Raw genomic sequence first — 19,575 nt, forward strand, 5'->3', positions numbered from 1 at the left:
ACGCATTTTCTGACTACTTACACCCATGTTGTTCAATCTTCATTTCCTTTGAGAAGAAGATGCCCTTGTTTTCTGTGTTCATCTAAGTTGTGGGCTGCTGGGGTCAGGGACCAAGTTTTATGCTTCTTTGGTATCACCCATGATGTCTAGCACACGGCTGGGCACATAATAAGTGCTGTGAGACAAAAATGGAATCTCTGGACCCCAAACTCACTATGTCAAAGGAAAAGTTCAGCTTTTCCTTTGAAACTGAGTCACTTAAAAAACTGCCTTCTTTTGTTATCAGGCAGCTGCAACAATAAAAGGCCACATATCTCCCCAGATAGTCTCCTTCACAAATTGCTTACAGAGAAATTCCTTGTAGGTCCCTAAATCTTTCAGAATGCATATCTCTCCTATAAATGAGCCCTAAAACAGAGTGAATCTCATTATGACAATAAGATAACAGCTCATCTTCACAGGTATGGTATAAGGACAAGACTAGAAATCATCCCTCTGCCCACCTCAAGACAAATTCATAATTGACTTTCCCCCTATTTTCACGTTTATCTTATGTAAAATGTAGATTTACTGAGCATGAGGGGAACACATAATCACCATTCCTCTACCCACTCCTCACATGCAAAATGTGAATTCACTGGGCACTAATCAAAGCCTCACAAGAATGTAACTTCTTCCCTCATTGCCTACCCTCCCACTTCCCTTTTTTGGTTTTTTTTCTTTTTTTTTTTCCTTTTCTCCTTCCCCTCCTGCTGGCTCTTTCCCCTTTAAATACTGAAGTCCTCAAAACTCTCTTTGTAAAAGGCAGAGATCACAGACGTTCCTGTATTTGTGCTTTTTCCTGGTAAATGTCCTTAACCTTGGCAAAATAAACCTCTAAAACGATTGAGACCCGCCTGTCATTTTTTTTTTTTTGGTGCTTAATATCACTATTTTAGACTTGGGTAAATCCGGCTGTGGAAGTAGTGACAGAGTCTTTTAGAATTTTCTTCTACCAAAAATAATTAATCAGAAAGTCCCTGAGAGAATTTCAGATATTTCTGTAAGGATCAAACCTAAATTTAAATACACTCATAGATCTGTTCATAATCCCAGTGTCTCACACATATAAACTCAATAAAAATTTACTGAATGACCAAGTGAAGAAATGTTCTTTCAGCTTTTCCTTCGAGACTCAGAAAAAAGATATCTGCAATTCCAGAATGGACTGAGTGAACAAGAACAGATCAGTGACACAAAGCCAGCCTTCTTTTTCCCTTTCAGGGTGACTCAAATTGTAGTCCTAATCTGAACAGTGTGAGACACAACTCCATCTCATATAACTCAATAGTGCATTTGCTATACTCCCATTTACACAAACTGCTCAGATGCCCCAAATGCTGAGTCTGTTCGCCTTCATTCTATTCCTTTGGGAGATGCCGGTACAAACTTGTTTTTCCTTTCTTTTTTAAATGGAGATGTGATCACCATAGCAACTAAAAGATATAAATCTTGCCTAATTGAATTAGTGTGCTCAAGATAATAGGGCACAAACTGAGTTAAAACTGGGATGAGGGCAAGAGTGGGGAAATGGATGAAGATGATAAAAATATTTACATCCCTAGAATTTCTGGGTTTGGATTGTTTCATAAGGAATATTTTTGGCCTTCAAATGCAGGGCCACTTGGGAGAGAAGCAGGTGGGGCAGTAGTTGAGGTGTCTCTGCAGTTGATTCGCAGTGAAAGGCAGGTTATGAGTATAGGGACAGCCCTTCGGCCATATGGTCCCCTCCCTATCCTGAGGATAAGGACATTTGAGAGAAGCCAATGGCATTGGAGGGCCAGAATCGAACTTAAGCCGCTTAGTTGGTATAACTGTAAACCCTCCCTCACAGGGGCTGGGCCCTGAAACCTTTCTAAGCAGGGTAAAGAAAGGTAAAGGGACTTCCTTGTCGAAGAGGAGGTTCCCGCGTTCGCACCCTAGCTTTCCCTCAGGGTTCAACACGCGTTATATAAATGCCAAGTTACTCAGGGGCGCACACGTGAGAAGGCTGGGGCCCGACACACGCGGTGTACTGCCGGTCACCGGTGTGGTGCGCTGGGGGGACACACCAAAGCCCCTGTCCCTCCCGCCTCTGGAACGCAGTCCCCGCTCTTTCCAGCTGCTCCGCGGGGTGTGTGGCTGTGCGCTGCCTCCTGCGGATCCGAGGCTGGGCGAGCGGGCCGCGGTGGCCACATGGCGCGCTCGGGGAGATAGCAGCTGCGCTTTGTTTCCAGCAGTGAGAGGTGAGTCACCGGCTCCCGCAGCCCCAGAGCTGGGCAAACACTCAGGCCCAGGCAGCTGAAAAATTCACAGCAGGAGCAGCTACCCAAGCGGCTGCAGGCTTTTCCTTCTCTTCCTCCTCCTCCTCCGCCACTGCTACCGCCACCGCCGTGATCGCCGCCTCCGCGCCCTGCCTCCGCCCAGTCCCCTCCTCCTCCACCCGCGAACTTAGTCAGCGGTTCGCGCCGCCGCGCGCCCATTGGCCGGCGGAACGCGCCGCGTCACAATGGAGCCGGTCGGAGGCGGTGAGCTGGGCAGCGCCGGGGCTTCCCGCTGAGCCCGCAGCCGCCGGCAGCCGGGAAAGTGCAGGCGCGGGGCCGCCGCCTGCGCGCCTGGAGCGGCCCGGGAGCACGCTGAGAGGAGCGCGGGCGCCCGGGGCAGGAGTCGCGCAGGTAGGTCGGAGCGTGACACCCGGGTTCCAGGAGGGGGAGTCGCGCCGACCGAGGTTGGGAGGAGGAACACCGGGTACGGGGACGCAGCAGGTGGGGCTGGCCGAGCAGGTGCGGTTACCTGTGCACGCCTCACCTGCGAGCCAGGCTGCGGGTCGGTGGCGCGGCTGCGGAGACGAGTGGCGGCTTCGTTCTGCTCCCTGCCTTCGGGAGAGACAGAGCCCCACACTCAGAGGACCTCTCCTGTGTGCTGGGGTCATTTGGGGCAAGAGGAGTGGGCGGTCGCGCGGAGGCGGTTCCCTCTGTCTCCCCCGGGAGTCTTGGCGTTGCACCTGAGCGTGAGTCCTCGGGGCGGGGCGGGAAGGGGGTTCCGCTTTCCCAGGCTGGCGTCTCGCTCCAGGTGAGCGCAACTCCCCTGAGGGTGCCCCCATTAGGTTGCTCTCTTTTGCCCCCTGCACTGGTGCTGTTTATTGGGAACTATTTTACGCTCTTGGATACTCGTTGTTTGCCTATAATTTGGTGGCGGTGTTGGCTGTTGATTTGTTTGAGAAAGAAGGGGCAAGCGATACCAATTTAAAAAGAAGACTCAAGAGTTTCCCTTGAGCTTAGTTGAGCAGGTGCTGAGAGGTCAGAAGGGTGGAGGCTCAGTATTGGCTCATTAATCTGTGTCCTCAACTGACTTCCTAACGTCCATAGATTGCCTTTAGATGACATTTGTGGAAGACTTTTTTTTTCTTTGTGGTCAAAAAGACACCCCTCTAAAAGAACAAAACCGACATGTGAACTTCCTTGAATAAATTCACTTCGCCTAAAGACAAAACAAACAAAACATCCCACTGATAAAAGATATAAGTATGAACATTTTAAATTGTAAATATATAGCCAAATTAAAACAATTTGTTCAGCGTATATTAAGACATTAAATAGCATGATTTTTATTAAAAGACTTAACCCATTTGCAAATGATATAATAGTCTTTCCAGAACACCCCAGAAATCTAAAAACAGATGTATCTTGATCAGATGATTCTGTCCCCTAAACCTAGGTGTAGGAGTGAGGATGGAAAAGAAGTCAAACTGCAGTATAATTTTTTAAACCATTCCAGTACCCTCTATGTGTATAGGCTACACCTCCTGAAAACCCCAAATGCTCTTTGTTTTTCTGTTTGTTTGTTTTGTTTTGAGACAGAGTCTCAGTCTGTTGCCCAGGCTGGAGTGCAGTAGTGCAATCTCCGCTCACTGCAACCTCCACCTCCTGGGTTCAAGTGATTCTCCTGCCTCAGCAGGCGCCTGCCACCACGCCCGGCTAATTTTTATATTTTTAGTAGAGGCGGGGTTTCACCATGTTGACCAGGCTCATCTCGAACTCCTGATCTCAAATGATCCACCCACCTTGGCCTCCCAGAGTGCTGGGATTACAGGTGTGAACCCAAATGCTCTTTGAATTGTGGGTGCCCGGGCGACTTTCTTTTTCTCTTGGCTTTCCTTGTCAGCAGCTCTACTCAGAGAATATAAAGTGACAGCCAACCCTCCAAGGTAATTGGGCCTGTGTAATTTTAGAATATAAGCCCTAACATGTCTGATACTTCTGTAAGCTAAAAAGAGGTCCCTTCATTCTGGTAGAGAATGGGGGTGATGATGTCATTGAGTGCACCCTTGGGTCATGGCACTTTCCTTAGCCTTAGTATCCCCCAAAACATTTTTAAATCTGCTTGTAGGAATTAAGTTTACCATTCTTTGAAATGTGTTCTCTTTTTCTTCAGTTGGTAAGGTGTTCCAACATGTTCAGCCTATTATGAATCTCTTCACATTCTGAATGATTTGACTAGTTGAGATTTGCTTTTTTAAATCTCTTCTCTACCGCTGTCACAATTTCCCATTGCTATTTTAATTTTCAGAATCCTCAGAATGAAAACACCAACAATAATTAAAATGAAAAGGGGCTTAATAAAACTTAAAGGATACTAAGCCCTCCAAGTATTTTAGGCTAATCTATGTGAGCATTTTCCTGCAGTGGCCTGAAATTTGTTATTTTTTGTTGTTTTCTGAAGTTTAAGGGGGAAAATATTTTAAAATTTAAAACATCCTTGCTTTAGCCAAACTTTTTCTTATAAACAAGGGTTTTTGTTTTTGTATTTTAGTTTTCAAATTCTTCTGATGATACCTGAGTATTTTATGTTTTCTGAATTTTTTACTATTCATAGCCTGTTTAATCCAATCCCCGATTTTCACTTGGTGTGTCTCTAAAGTTGAATTCTCAAATTTTACTCTTATTTCTCCTTCCCAGCATCCTTCTACCACACACTGATATTTTTAGAAATGAATGCATTCTGATTCTGTCATGTTCTTACACACTTGGTGGAATGATTTGCATTGCCTTGCATGTAGCAGATACCCTACTGCTATCCTGACTCCCAGAGCACTGGGTACATCAGCAAACAGTTCAGACCTGTGACCGTTCAAGAGGAATTTGGGAGACCCAGTTATAGTGTAGAATTTATTTAACCATTTGTAAAATGCCTTCTAATTTGTGTCATATCTGTTTTCATATTGCTGCCTTTTATTGCTATTGCCTACTTTCATTTTCTTCCCCATCTGTATTTTCTAAACTTCCTACGTGCCTTTATTATGACTTAATTTCTCTGGTGTTTAAACTAATGCCTTTGGCAGACATAATAACCTATTTTTCTTTTTCTGATCATTAAGATTGATCTTAAATAAAATTAGGCCTAGCTCCAATCATTGATCTCTCTCCTGAGTTCTTATCACTGTGGTTCATTTAGAAACTGAACAAAGGGTAACAATAAACTCCCTGTTCTATGACTGCCTTTCCTTTAGGATTCTACTGAATTGCAACACAATTTACATTTACTCCTTCAATGCTGCCAAGAACCTGAGTAAAGGAAATTAATAAAAATGAGTTGTCAGGGCTTCAACCTTGACCTTTCCCTTTGGCCTTTTTGACCTTTTTGCTGTTTTTGATATGGGTCATGTGATTCTGCTTGTTTCTTTCTAGACTGTATATATTTAAACTTCATCTCTTGCTTTTTTTAAATTTCAGAGTCCCTTTAAATTCTTTCTTCTCATCTGTCATCCTGTGACCATTTCCAGGGCTCCGTTCTGCAATGCCTGTTCTTCGACTGACAAGCACAGCATCTTTCACAGACACTGCCAGCTGCACAGCTTCTATTTCTCTTCTGTTTCCAGCTCCATGCAGGTGACTGAGATCTTCCTCTGCTCATCTCTGATGGAGACCACATTCTTTATTGTTGAGTAGCATATTCCTTTTGATTCTTTCTCAGGTAGCAGATATAAGAGCATATTTGAACCTTCCTTATTCTGTCAGATTCCTTTTCAGCATTTTGGAACTTTTTTTTTTTTTCAAAATCTCTTGCAAATTACAAGCAAGAGTTCTTCAAGGTTTTACCTAAGAGAACAGACTTTGCAGACTGACAGGCCTGATTCTGAATTCTGTGCCATCACTTTGGATGAGTTGTGGATTAGTTAAAATTAGTTGCCAGCTACAGAGACTGCAAAGAACAATGGCTTAGTCAAAATGATGCTTGTTTCTCTTTCACATTAAAAAAACTTGCAGAGAGGCAATCTATGGCTGGTATGATGGTTCTACAGTCTTCTGAGAACTAGGCTGATTCTACCTTTTGGATCATCTACCATAAATAAGATGAGGTCCTCAGCTTCATGATCCCAAGATGGAGCTTCAGCCATCACCCCCAAGTTCCAAGTAGCGGAAAGGAGGAAAGAAGGAAAAAAGAAGGAGGGGAAATGCAAGAGCCCATGGTCTCTGAAGGAAAATTCCTGGATGCTGTCATATACTTCTTGTTATATGTCATTGCGTAGAACTTAGTAACATGACCTCAGGTAGCTGGAATAGAGACTCAGAAATACTATCCTTATTCCAGACAGTCTTATTCCTAGCTAAATTTAAAAAAAAAAAGAGAGGCTCAGATCCTTAGCAAAAAGTGGGGAATTTTGGAGATATCCAAACACCATAGCTATCCTAACCCTCTTTTTTCTTGACTAATACTGTCTTTCTCACAGGAGTCTTAGGATTAAAATAAATGTTATACATTAACACATCTAATGTAGTATCTGGCGTAAAACATGCTTTCAGTAAATGCTGTTTATATTGCTGCTTATTTCTTTTCCTTGAATTGTCTAGTTTCTCTGCTACAACATCACTGGCCCCCAAATCCTATTAATATTTTAAATACTTGGGCACTTACCCCACTTGGTGTTACCAGACTGCTGTGTTGTATCTTGTCATGGGAGGAGATGAGGTTTTTGAGTGTCAGGGAGCAAGACATTATTACTCAATGTCAGCATTTATTCTTAGCCTAAAAACATGGCCCATGAAATCAAATAGATCTGGACACAAATCCTCCCTCAGTATGCAACCATAGTCTCTCTCTCTCTCTCTCAGTTTTTTTAATCTGTAAACTGGATAATAGCTGACTGTTAAGGTTGAATGAAAAAAGTATATAAAGTGCTTAATACTGTCCTCAGTAAAGTGGTAGCTTTTCTTTTTTAATTTGGCCTAACCTGTGTGAGCCTTTTCAAAAACAGTACTTATTCTGTTTTTTTAAAAGTTATAAAATTATCTGTAAAATCAGTTTATCACCCAAGTGATAGCAAAATTTTTTCTATCTATGTTGATATAACAAAATACAGAATGGTTAATGATACAGAATGTTTAAGCCTTAACCTTCCTCAGCCTTGAATTATTTTTGGCTGAGCCACTCTCAGAAGCTAAACATCACCACCATTTAAAATATTTCACAGTATTTTTTCTTCAGTAGCTATTAAGCATTTAGTTTGTGCCAGGCAATGATGATGAGCAAAAATGTACATGGTCCCCACCCTTATGAAGATCTGGGACCATACTGAGGAGGACAGGTGAATCAATCACTCACTGCAAACAGATGAGAAGTTGTCACTGTGAGGTTGCTATAAAGGAGACATTGGTTGGGCATGGTGGCTCATGCCTGTAATCCCAGCGCTTTGGGAGGCTGAGGCGGGCAGATCATCTGAGGTGGGGAGTTCGAAACCATTCTGGTTAACGTGGTGAAACCCCGTCTCTACTAAAAATACACACACCCACACAAAAAAAAATTAGCCAGGCGTGGTGGCAGGTGCCTGTAGTCCCAGCTACTCAGGAGACTGAGGCAGGAGAATGGCATGAACCCGGGAGGCGGAGCTTGCAGTGAGCTGAGATCATGCCATTGCACTCCAGCCTGGGTGACAGAGCAAGACTCCATCTCCAAAAAAATAATAATAAATAAAATAAGAGTATATCATGTATAACTTCTTAATGTGACACTCAGGAATAATCTAATGCTTTTACAGTTTATTTGGGCTATATTAGCAAACTTTAAATACAGATGCTGTCTCCACACAACAAGCAGATGCATCTGAGACGGCACTGTAAAGTAGTATATTTTTGTAGAGGGTCAGAGGGTTGATCTGCATCATCCTTAGCCAATGGAATTTGAAACCACATGGCTGAATGGAGAAAGACTGTTGGCAAAAAAAATCAGTAGCCCATAAAGCAGCAATGGAAAATGACCACAGGATGGGAAGTATGAGCAGTGTGTTTCAGAGGGTTGGGTGACTGGACTAGGCATGGGATGGCCTTCTCAAAGACGGTGGACAACCCCCACGGCCAGTCCCTCTGTACCTTTCCATTTTGCACAGACAGGAACCAGCATGGCAGGGGGTGCTATTGGCAGGTGCATTAAAAGGTACCATTTCTCCTTGCCGTGTCCTGCTGAGCTATTAGGGGAGTTTGTGGGGGAAATGATGCCTCTCTAATCCCTGTAACAGCCTTGGCGGATGGCAGGGAACACTCTACTTTGATGCATCTTCCATGTACTGTGGTATTTTCCATGTATTGTGGTATGACGTGACTGAGCCTTGGGGGTTAAACCATGAGCCATTGCACTGCAGAATGTTTCTTGCTCTGAGTCGACAAATTTAAGATAAATTCTGTTCATCTAAAGATTTTAACTTCATTTCTCTTAACAAAACTGAGTTTATTCCTGGCCCCATTTCAATGCTAAAATAAGCAGTCCTAAGCTAAGCAATGACTTGTCTTTGAGAAGCATTTGTGGATCATGTAGGGAAGCTTAAATTTTTCCCTGAAGGTTTGATAATTTGAGTCTATGAAACAAAGTGATAATAGCTTCACAGGAAAAAAAGGCTGATAAATTTTATTATGTGCACATGTATGCACAGGAGTCGTATAAAATATTTTAAAAACTCAAAGAAATGGCCAGATGGTTAATGCTTATATACCATCTTGAGGTAACAGAAAGAACAGGGGCTGAGAGCATGGCTAAAAACAGGTAATGGTGGTAAACCAGGTTATGGTGGCAAGACAGGTTATGGGAAGGAGAGAAGAGGAGGCCTGGCCAGCAAAGGTGGTCTTGTTATCTAAATGAACCTCTCTGGTAGCAGCCCTCAGATAGAATAGATGGTAAATGTTTCTTTCAGACCTTTAAATCTGTCAGACTCTCAGTTAATCTTTCCTAGATCCAGACAGACAAGGTGGGGCCTCAGAGAAAGCCCGGCTGCATCAATGCAGATACTCTACAGACACAAATCTCCCCAATAAATGACAGCTTTACAGGCCTACTTCTGTTTTGCCCTCCTAACAGCCATCTCAAAATATGTCAAAGAAGTATATTTTGGGGTGCAATATTTTGGTTTCCTTCAGTCATCATGCTGTTTCTCAGAGGCACAGTGTCGTGCATGGTGGTCAGGTTTGCAGGCAATCCTAAGAGAGTTTATCTTGGCCACTGGTACCCTCAGGTGTCAGAGTCTTTCACCCTCCCTCTCCCTGGAATGCCCTTGTAACTTGGACTTCCTGCTTCGGATTTGCCCAGGTATTTGCAATTCCTCCCTCAGTGGCACACCAAGCTCCTTCCTACCTCAGGGGTTTCTCAGTTGTTGTTCTTTCTGCCTGGAATGTTCTTCCCTTATAAATTTCCATGACTACTTTCTGCTCAAGAGTCAGCTCAAATGTGACCTCAGAAATACATTCCCTGGCCAAAAGTACCCATACCCCCTACCTATGTTCCCATCATAGTCTTTCAAACCTTGGTTTATTGTTTGCTTGCTTGTTTATGCTCTATTCCCCTCACCCCCACCAAAATATAAGTTCTGTGAAAGCAAGAACTTTGTCTCCCTTGTTTAACTGCTCTCAAGTCTGGTGTGCAGTAAACGTGCCCAAACTGCTGCATGTGATAGTGGGTGAATAATATTACCTCACTGATATGATTTGGCTGTGTGCCCAGGCAAATCTTATCTTGAATTGTAGTTTACATAATCCCCACGTGTCGTGGGAGGGACTGGGTGGAGATTATTGAATCATGGGGGCAGTTTCCCCCATCCTGTTCTTGCGATAGTGAGCTAGTTCTCACACTATCTGATGGTTTTATAAGGGGCTTCCCTCTTCACTGGGCACTCATTCTGTCTCCTGGCACCCTGTGAAGAGATGCCTTGCATTATGATTGTAAGTTTCCTGAGGCTCCCACAAGCCATGCAGAACTGTGAGTCAATTACACTTCTTTCCTTTATAAATTACCCAGTCTTGGGTATGTCTTCATTAGCAGTGTGAGAATGGACTAATACACCAAGTAGTTATAAAATGGGAATAATAATATCCATGCCACCTACCTCACAGAACAAATGAGGGCCTGGAGTTAGTGTATTGAATGCTTTCCTCAGAATTTTCTGTTCACCTTTAGATTCTGTGTTTTTGCCAACAGCAATACTATTTACCCAAGTATATATCCCAAGTTTCTTGGAACCCATTCTGGGCTTCTCCTTGCTTTATTCTCCCTACAGTCCTCTTATAGGATTGGTAACCCATTTGTCTAGAGTCTGTAGCCTTCAAGTCTTTCTATCACTGTCCTTCCTCTACAGCCCATTTTCTGCTGTGAGTCTTCAGGAACACTGCCAGTTATCTTCTAACTGATAATGACTTTGTAGTCTTGAGCATAGTGTCTGCTACCATCACCTACAAATTTATTGTCCACACTGCAGAAAATAATCTTTCTAAAAGACAAATCTCATCCCATAATTGCCTGGTTTAATAAGCCTTTAATGGCTCCCTATGCCTCAGGATTAAGTCGAAACACCATGGTGTGGCATGTGTGAAAGTCTTCCTTTGTCTGACTTCTGCAGCTCTTCAGCTTCATCTCTTGCCACTCTGTCATTTCTGTGTCCGCAGTGCATGTACCATAGACACAGTGTGCGGTCACACCCCCATACACCAGCTGTCCTAAACTATTTGCAGTACAGGGAGGAAGGTTCTAGATAGTCAGATGGCTTCATTCCATAGCTTTGTTCCTTCCCTTTATTTGGGATCCTCTTGACAAGCACACGACCATCTTTCAAGGCTCAGTTAAAGCGTACCTCTTCTGAAAGACCCTTCCTGACACCTTCTCTCTGCCTGTCACCCCCAACAGCTCCTCATTCCCGCCTCTGTGCCGCTTCTGAGCTATACCTATCATAGTACCTAGGCTAAGGAACATCTTGGCCTCCTCCTGGATGCTTCTTCATGATAAACACTATATTTTGTTCATTTCCTGGGATTTCTGGGCCAGATGTCATACATGGCATACTGTGGGCATGCGGTGGATATCCAGGAGAGAATTAGGGAATAAAATTAGCATAATTATTACCTAGTCTAGGGCTTCATTTCAATAATGTACTTTTGACTGGTATTTGCATAAAGTTTTAAAGAATATCTCCTTGAAGGTTAGAAGTAACAAGGTATATTATACATGCTGTTAATAGATATCTGTTGAATAGCTAAAGTACTTTGTTTATGAGCTACGGTTTATTGAACACTTACTGTGTTCAGAGTTCCAGATTTAGCAACTTGTAGGGGATGCTTGAGATGGCTTTTGTACTTTAATGAAATAATCCTGACTTTGGCTTTCTATTAGAAGTCAAAATTTTAGGTGGTCAACACAGGCTCTTCTTCTTGGCTTACAAGTAGTTTATAACAGTATCTCTGAATGTTTTTGAGTATCCTCTACAAAGATTTTGAAAAACGATTTGTTCTCATACATTTTTAAAGTTAATGTCTAAAATTTTTCATCATAATTTTGAATAGTTGCAGACAGTTGCATTTCTAATGTATAACTATTGGGTTTTAAAATCACTCTTTTAAATGTACCCAATGGAAGTTAAATTAAATACCAAAGTAATTTGATGTCTCTCATCATCCATTTAAGAAACATAAAAATAAGCTCTTCTAGAAAAGTCAGGAATTTTACATAGATCTTTTTTCTCATGGAACTCATTTTATTCCTCTTCTATTCTATAAAACTTAATCCCAATGTAACACTGTTATGATTGAAAGTTTATCATTGATTATGATGTCTTACTTTTGTGACATACACACACACACAAACACACACACACACACAATATATTTGTTTTTAAAAAAGTACTTGTGACAATAAGGCTCTAAATGTTGAAAAACATTTCTTTTGAATTGTTATTATGATTTTTCACTAGTACACAATTGACCAGAACAACACATATAATCAAAGCAAGTGTTTCTTTTTAAATGGAAGTGCTTAAGAAGTCTTGCCATATAAACATGGGAATGAAGTCAGTATAATTCCATTCTGTCTTCTAAACTCCTGAGTTATATGCCCAAAGATATCTGATGATTTATCACAAAAACGATTTTTCAATTGCTTGATGGTTTGATTAGGTCTTCCTCCAGTGTTGATCTAATCAAAGAAATAGAAACTTTACTCTGACTCCCAAAAGGATTTTTCTCAGGCCTGAAAGTCTTTCACTTTGTCAGTATCTGTAATCCTATGGTTATTTCAAAATGGCCCTCTGCTTGGGGGCCTGGAGATTTTTACAACCCAAGACAATGCACCATAAGTGAACTTCTGAGAAATAAGATGTTTGCCTTTCTTTTTTACTGCACTAAAAGGGTGAATCTGAAAAGGGGACAAAGAATATGGTTGGAAAGAACAAGTTGGACAATATGTATTTTGAAGGAGGTCCTCTTAGGCAGGGTTAATTGATTTAGAAGTAGATTCCACCACATTGTCTATCACTCCAAATAAGACTCCCAAGCCCCGTACCCCAGCTTGGAGATCACTGGTTTGGACACTAAAGAAAATTTTTCAGTCAAATTAGGTATCAACCATTAGGTCCCTAGTAGGCCAATTTAAAGATTCCCCCTTGGTGTACACAGGGATATCAGATAGGGAAAGAGCATGGTTAGAACATATCACTCTTTTGGACCTAGGCATGGTGGCTGGAGCCTGTAATCCCAGCTACTCAGGAGACTGAGGTGGAAGGATGCGGTGAGCTATGATAGCACTACTGCACTCCAGCGAAGGTGACAGAGCAAGACGCTGTTTTACAAAAAACAATAACAAAAAAGAACATCACCTTTATAAATATACCTAATAGAAACTAATTTGATACCAAAGTGATTTAGTTACCATCATCCATTTTAAGAATGCACGAACAAACTCACCTAGAATAGTAAGAAATTGTATACAATTCTTTGATACCCATTATTAGACTAGATAGGAAAAGAACATTGGTTAAAGATAACCAGACGCTTGACTGACAGTCATCTGGGTGAGTGAGTGACTGGTTTCTAAGAACAAGTCTTAATCCCACTGGGAAAAAAAATGCTTAAGCATTTTATCAAGAAAACTAATTTCTTGGAAGAGTTTGTGAATTCCAGCATGCAAAAAGGTTTGGTCCTGGGCTAGCTTTGGGGCATATTTTTTTTCTTTACAGATAAATGCAATTGAGAGGGAAAGGAGTGGACAACAGGTTGGAGTTGGGCCTGGCCATCACCTTGTTAAGTTGGGAGCCTTTCCTGGGCCCTCTGGATTTCTGGACATTCTGTTCCTGTTTAAGAGGGTACTGTATAGCTGTCCCCTGCTCTCTTGCCTTCATATAGCAAAACAGCCTATAGCAAATCTCTGCAGAAACCCCCCCCAACACATCACTTACTATGATAGACATTTGCCCATCACTGCTAACATATTAAGTGTTTATATTCACATTTATTTTCCTGATGACATGCAGTAGAGGATACAAACATTATTCCCATGATACAAACGTGGAAACTGAGTTCCTGAGGGGATATGTGGCTTATGTAAGTGAACCACACAGTTACCAGCAGATCTGGTACTCGAATCCTGATAAAACAGCTTTTTCTATAATACATTGCTTGGCTCCTTTTTACAGGTGTATTATTTTAGAAAAATCTCTAAGGATTGGGAAACTTGCCTTAAAGTAATAGTATGAAGATTGAGATAGATAATTTCATAAAATGCCTGGTAGAGTGCACGGCTCATAGCAGGCCCTAGAGTTTTTGAAAAGAAAATTAATGTATTTGAGTATTTGCTCTTACATGCTTCATTTTACAGATTTTTTAAAAATTAATTCATTCAGTAGATTTTTTGAGCACTTAATATGTGCCAGGCACTGTTAACAGGCACAGGGAAAAAATCCAACAGAGAAAACAGAAGAAAACCCTTTTTGCATGAAGCGTATATACTAGAGGAGGGGAAATAGGCAAATGCAAGGTATCATGTCATGCAACAAAGTGCTATGAAGAACAGTAAAACAGAGTGAAGCACTAGAGAGTGGTTCTTGGTGGGGATTAGGTAGTATCCAGTCAGGGACAGCATTTCTGGGGTGGGCAGTTTTGATACCGAGTATTATGCTCACCTGAGTCTGAGTTCAAGCTTTGAGTTTATTTGGGTAAGTTGATTCGAATCATGGTATTCCAGAGTTGTACGGAAGTAACCTGAGAGGGTACTTTTAATTTTTAACTTTTTAATATTATGGATATACTTGAAGGTCTTTCCCAGAATACACACATACTCATATGTGTACGATTTCAACATGCCTTGAAATCATCCTTAGAGTCCGCAAGCTCATACCCCTGTTCTATTTCAGTCATTTCTTTTAACTGGTAAGATACTAAGATTGAGAAAGGCAAAGTAAAAATTTTCCACAGTGTCACAACTAATTAGTGACTGAATCAAGGACCTAAGATTCCCACAAAGTCATTTATTGTTTTTTCTATTAAAATGTGTAAGTAACACCAGGTCTAGTAGGGGAGGCTTGAGGCTTGAGTTCAAGGCTGTGGCACTACGATCATGCTATAAATAGCCACTACATTCCATCCTGGGCAACATAGCAAGACCCTGTCGCTTAAGAAAAAAAAATTTGCAAGTGGCTAGAGTGTTTCTCCTGATTATTTTGTATATGCATTGCTATGATCTGAGTCTGAGTGTTGGTGTTCCAGCAGAATTCATGTGTTGAAACCTAATCCCGAGGCAACAGTAATGAGAGGTAGGACATTTGGAAGATGATCAGATTGCAAAGGCAAAGCCCTCATGAATGGGACTGGTGTTCTTTTTTCTTTTCTTTTCTTTTCTTTTTTTTTTTTTTAATTTTGAGACAGCGTTTTGCTCTGTTGTCCATGCTGGAGTGCAGTGGCATGATCTCGGCTCACTGTAACCTCCACCTCCTGGGTTCAAGCAATTCTCCTGCCTCAGCCTCCCTAGTAGCTGGGATTAAAAGCACATGCCACTACACCAGGCTAATTTTTGTATTTTTAGTAGAGATGGGGTTTCACCATGTTGGCCAGCCTGGTCTCGAACTCCTGACTTCAAGTGATCCACCTGCCTCAGCCTCCCAGAGTGCTGGGATTACAGGCATGAGCCACCACACCTATCCAGGATTGGTGTTCTTATAAAGGAGGTTGGAGGGAGGTTGTTTGCCTCTCCCACCACGTGAGGATACAGCAATAGGGCACCATCTATGAGGAACTGGCCGTCACCAGTCACCAAGTCTGCTGACATCTTGATCTCGGAATTCCTAACTCCTGGAACTGCAAGAAATAAATGTTTGTTGTTTACAAGCCACCCCAGTTCATGGTATTGTTATAGGAGCCTGAATGGATTAAGACATGCATCATTTTTATTTACACAGAGTAAAACCTCCCCAAGTAGTTTGTGTGGCTGGTAAGACTTCTTGTCCTGTTTCCTGACCAGTATCACAAGATAAATAACATTTCAAGTATTCCAAATGTCCTAGAAAATTATGAGCAAGGAGAACTCTGGCTGGTGGCAGGAGAGTAAAAAGCAAATTAAGAAGTGGAGGTCTTGCAGTGGGAAAATTTCTTTCCTTACCAATGAAATTTTGGCATGGCAAAGAACAGTTAGGAACTGATAGTGCCTTTGAAGGTCTGAACCAATGGACAGCAGATAATATTCCTCTTTCTTTCATAGAAGCAGTGACTCCCTTAGAGTGAAGCATCAGCCATCCCCCACCCCAACCCCAGTGATTTCCTTTGGGGACATTTTATACAGAGACTTGGAAGATAAACTTGTCACCTTTAGGAAAATATTCATTGTAGTAAGTTATCTTCCCAACCACACTTCCTTAACAGATGTTTTAATTTTTAGTACTGCAAAGTAACTAAACATTTTAAGTAGCAGTCATCCACACTGCGGCATGAATACGTCATTTCCAAAACTGGATGCTGTTTAAAGGTTTCAATTAGCATCTTCAAGATTGTTTTGTTTTGTTTTGTTTTTGAGACAGAGCCTCTCTTTGTTGCCCAAGCTGGAATGCAGTGATGTGATCTCAGCTCACTGCAACCTCCACCTACTGGATTCAAGCAATTCTCCTGCCTCAGCCTCCCAAGTAGCTGGGACTACAAGCACCCACCACCACGCCTGGCTAATTTATGTGTTCTTTTAATAGAGATGGGGTTTCGCCACATTGGCCAGGCTGATCTCAAACTCCTGACCTCAGGTGATCCGCCCATCTTGGCCTCCCAAAGTGCTGGGATTACTGACGTGAGCCATGGCGCCCAGCCCCTTCAAGGTTTTTAATACATCTGGCTTTAAAATCTCAGAAGCCTAGCAAGACTATCTCCTAGAAACATTGATATTTATTTAAATTTTAGGGTGTTTTCTATTGTTGCTCTCTTAAAGGCAAAGAAAACCTATTTTTCTAGTTAGAATTACCCCTTAATGCATTGACAACTCTGAAAGAAGAAATTCTAGCCTTTTCTCTCTTAATCAGTGAAAGGCCCTTTCCCCCATATTGCCCTCTCTGCCCCCCATTTTTGGGTATTTCTAGCCTACTTTTTCATCTGTATGCCTTGTTACTATGGTGACAGGCACCATAGAAATAGAGAACAAAGCAGATGTAATAAGCGTCTCCTACATGGTTTACAATGCTAAAAAGAGATCTAAGATTTTCAGGCATTGCTTTTTCTTCATTGATGGTAGAAATGGACCAGCCCAACATTGTTGGGATATAGGGGCTGGTATGGGCTGCTTTGGACCCTGCAATTCCCATTGTCCTTGACTTTATCAGTCCTTATTCTACCCAGGAGTCATGAAGGTGAAGAAAGACTAATGGGAGTCTGCATGGAAAGTGTAATATAGAAATTAGGGCCGCAGAAACAGCGCGTTGCAAAGGACAGATACTTCTGCTGAAGCATATTCCATGGGAGGGAATCTTGAGCCAGCTGTAATGTTCACCACTCATTGATCCTTTTGCTTGATTTTGCATTGTTGAACTTAACCTTTCAGTAGAAAGATTTATCAGCTAGGTTTCTCCCACTTCAAGGTACTTAGCCTATATTAGATTTTTTAAAAAATTAAATAAAAATAAATCTGGATTACTAATAACTTGCAATATTTGCTCCTGGCCATTGTGGCCATTGAATTTTTTAAAATAAGTAGTTAAACAGCTCATGCATGCTTATCTTGTACTTGTTTTAGAATTATAATTAAATATTTAGCAGATACTGTGAAAGTTATTGTTTTCCATAAGATCCAGGAGAAATTGTCCATAAATTGCTTTTAACCTTCTACATGCATGTTTATTATTTTATTTATTACATCTTCTTGTATCATTTCTGGATATCTTTAATCAATTACCTAAGATTAAATAAAGTGTTCCAGTTACTCAATTCCATCACCTGGACAATTATTTTTAAGTTTATTATTTTTTAAGTTTCATGTTGCTTATATTTTTTGGGGGGACATGTATAGTTTTAAAATAATACTATGTTTAGAATATAAAGTTATGATACATGAATCAAATGTTTGGAGCTATAGAAGCTGAATGATCCATGTGCCCATTGCATTGTGGTATGAGGGCCTGAAACTCCTTCTACCTCTAAATTCTTGTTTCTTTGCCTATGTGGCTCATTTCTTTTTGCTTGATGAGCAAAAGAAGTATTCTTTCCCAATTTTGTTATCTGTTGTGATGGCGCTAACAGTGATGTGAAAATATGTCTGAATCAACCCCACACTTTGAGTTTTAAAAAACCCACACCGTGTAACCTTCCCCAGTCATGTCAGCTTTTCCCCTTTGTGGCATGAATGAAAGAACAAGAGCATTGGAGTGGGAGTTGGAACACCCAGTGCTGACCTTGGCACAGCCTCTGCCAGGGGTGAGCTTGGAGATACATTTATAACCCTATACACAGCATACGGCTTCACCAGGAAGAGCCCAGGAGCCCCAAGGAAGGTTTTGAGAGATTATATTGATTTGTTTTGGGAAATAACACTGGCAACTCTATGGAGGGTGTGCTGAAGATGAGAGAGATCATACTGCAAGACCAAGTAGGGCAGTGGGATGAAGTAGAGGAGACTAGTAGAAAAGTTAGTTTAGAAAGAAGTCATAGGATTAAATATCCTGTTTCCTTTTATCAGAAGAGCCTATGGTAATTACTTAAGTCAAACTGTGATTACTGACATTTTACTAGTTTTACTATAACTTCTAACTTTTTCAGAGAAGGAGTGGATCATTTTGAGCCAAATGATTTGCGGTCAAATGGTCAAATTTTGGGTTACCAGTGAGTGTGCTTTATATTAGCACAACTTTAAAAATCATAGCTTCTAAGCATGGATGTCTTCTGACTGGAAATGGGAAAGGATTTGGGAGAAGTACTATTTGTTGTATGGAAGAATAATGACATTTTGCACAGGAGGGGTTTGCTGAAACCAGGTCCTCCAGGCAGTGTAGCTCATTGTCTTCCAGAAAGCTAAAAAATTATGGGCTCATTGGGTAGGGTTTCTTAGCCTAGAGAGAATAGAGGTTGTATTTGTGAGGAGCTTATTCTTTCATGGACTGCTGTTCTCTAAAACCTCCCGGGCAGAGAGAGTTCCCATCACTTTTGGTGGTGTCATCACTGTGAACGTAGAAAGTAGACCAGGTAGAATTATTTCTGTTTTTATCAATTAAAAAGCTGACTTTCTGAGACTGCATAACTTGGCTAAAGTTAAGGCAGATGGTAGGCAGATAGGAGTTCAGTCTCCTCCATCTTTTTCCTGACTTCTACTGTACCATGTGCCTGAAGTAGCCACCTTCACACATTCTTTGGAACAGAAAGTGTTGACTATACTAAGAATCAAATTTCCCTGATAATTTTTGTAACTGTCCTCTTGATATAATCTACAAATTATATTATTTAAATGAATAATTCACAGATTTAAAAATTTCAATGTGCTATACGGCTTTTACCTTTAAAAGTTGTAAAATCCTGGGAGCATTTGAAACTGAAACGCAAACCCAGGGCTACTCTCACGTACCAAAAATATGGAACTAGACAGAGATCTCCTGGCCTGGAACATGTCTTGCTTTCATGATGTCGTGGTTATTATTTATTTCTTGAACCTGCACCTACATTTAGCTAAGGGACTAGAGAAGAGTATCATCTGCTAGGGCAAGCTTTTGAGCTCTCTGGCTCAGTTCTCACAGTGGCTCAGTCTCCTAAGAGTTTCAGAGTCTTCAAGGTGTTTCCTCTACCTGCCCCACAGCATCTAAAG

At 41.4% G+C, this 19,575-nt stretch overlaps 1 long non-coding RNA gene across 1 annotated transcript; it reads left to right on the forward strand.

Annotated features, from left to right (window-relative positions):
- The first annotated feature begins 2,535 nt into the window (after positions 1–2,535).
- On the forward strand, positions 2,536–19,278 carry LOC126963972 (uncharacterized). Its single transcript, XR_007729269.1, has 2 exons — positions 2,536–2,693; positions 5,801–19,278. It is a non-coding gene; the product is annotated as an uncharacterized LOC126963972 (long non-coding RNA).
- Positions 19,279–19,575: the final 297 nt, after the last annotated feature.

This window comes from Macaca thibetana, chromosome 1 (genome assembly GCF_024542745.1).
Source record: "Macaca thibetana thibetana isolate TM-01 chromosome 1, ASM2454274v1, whole genome shotgun sequence".
Classification (NCBI taxonomy): domain Eukaryota; kingdom Metazoa; phylum Chordata; class Mammalia; order Primates; family Cercopithecidae; genus Macaca; species Macaca thibetana.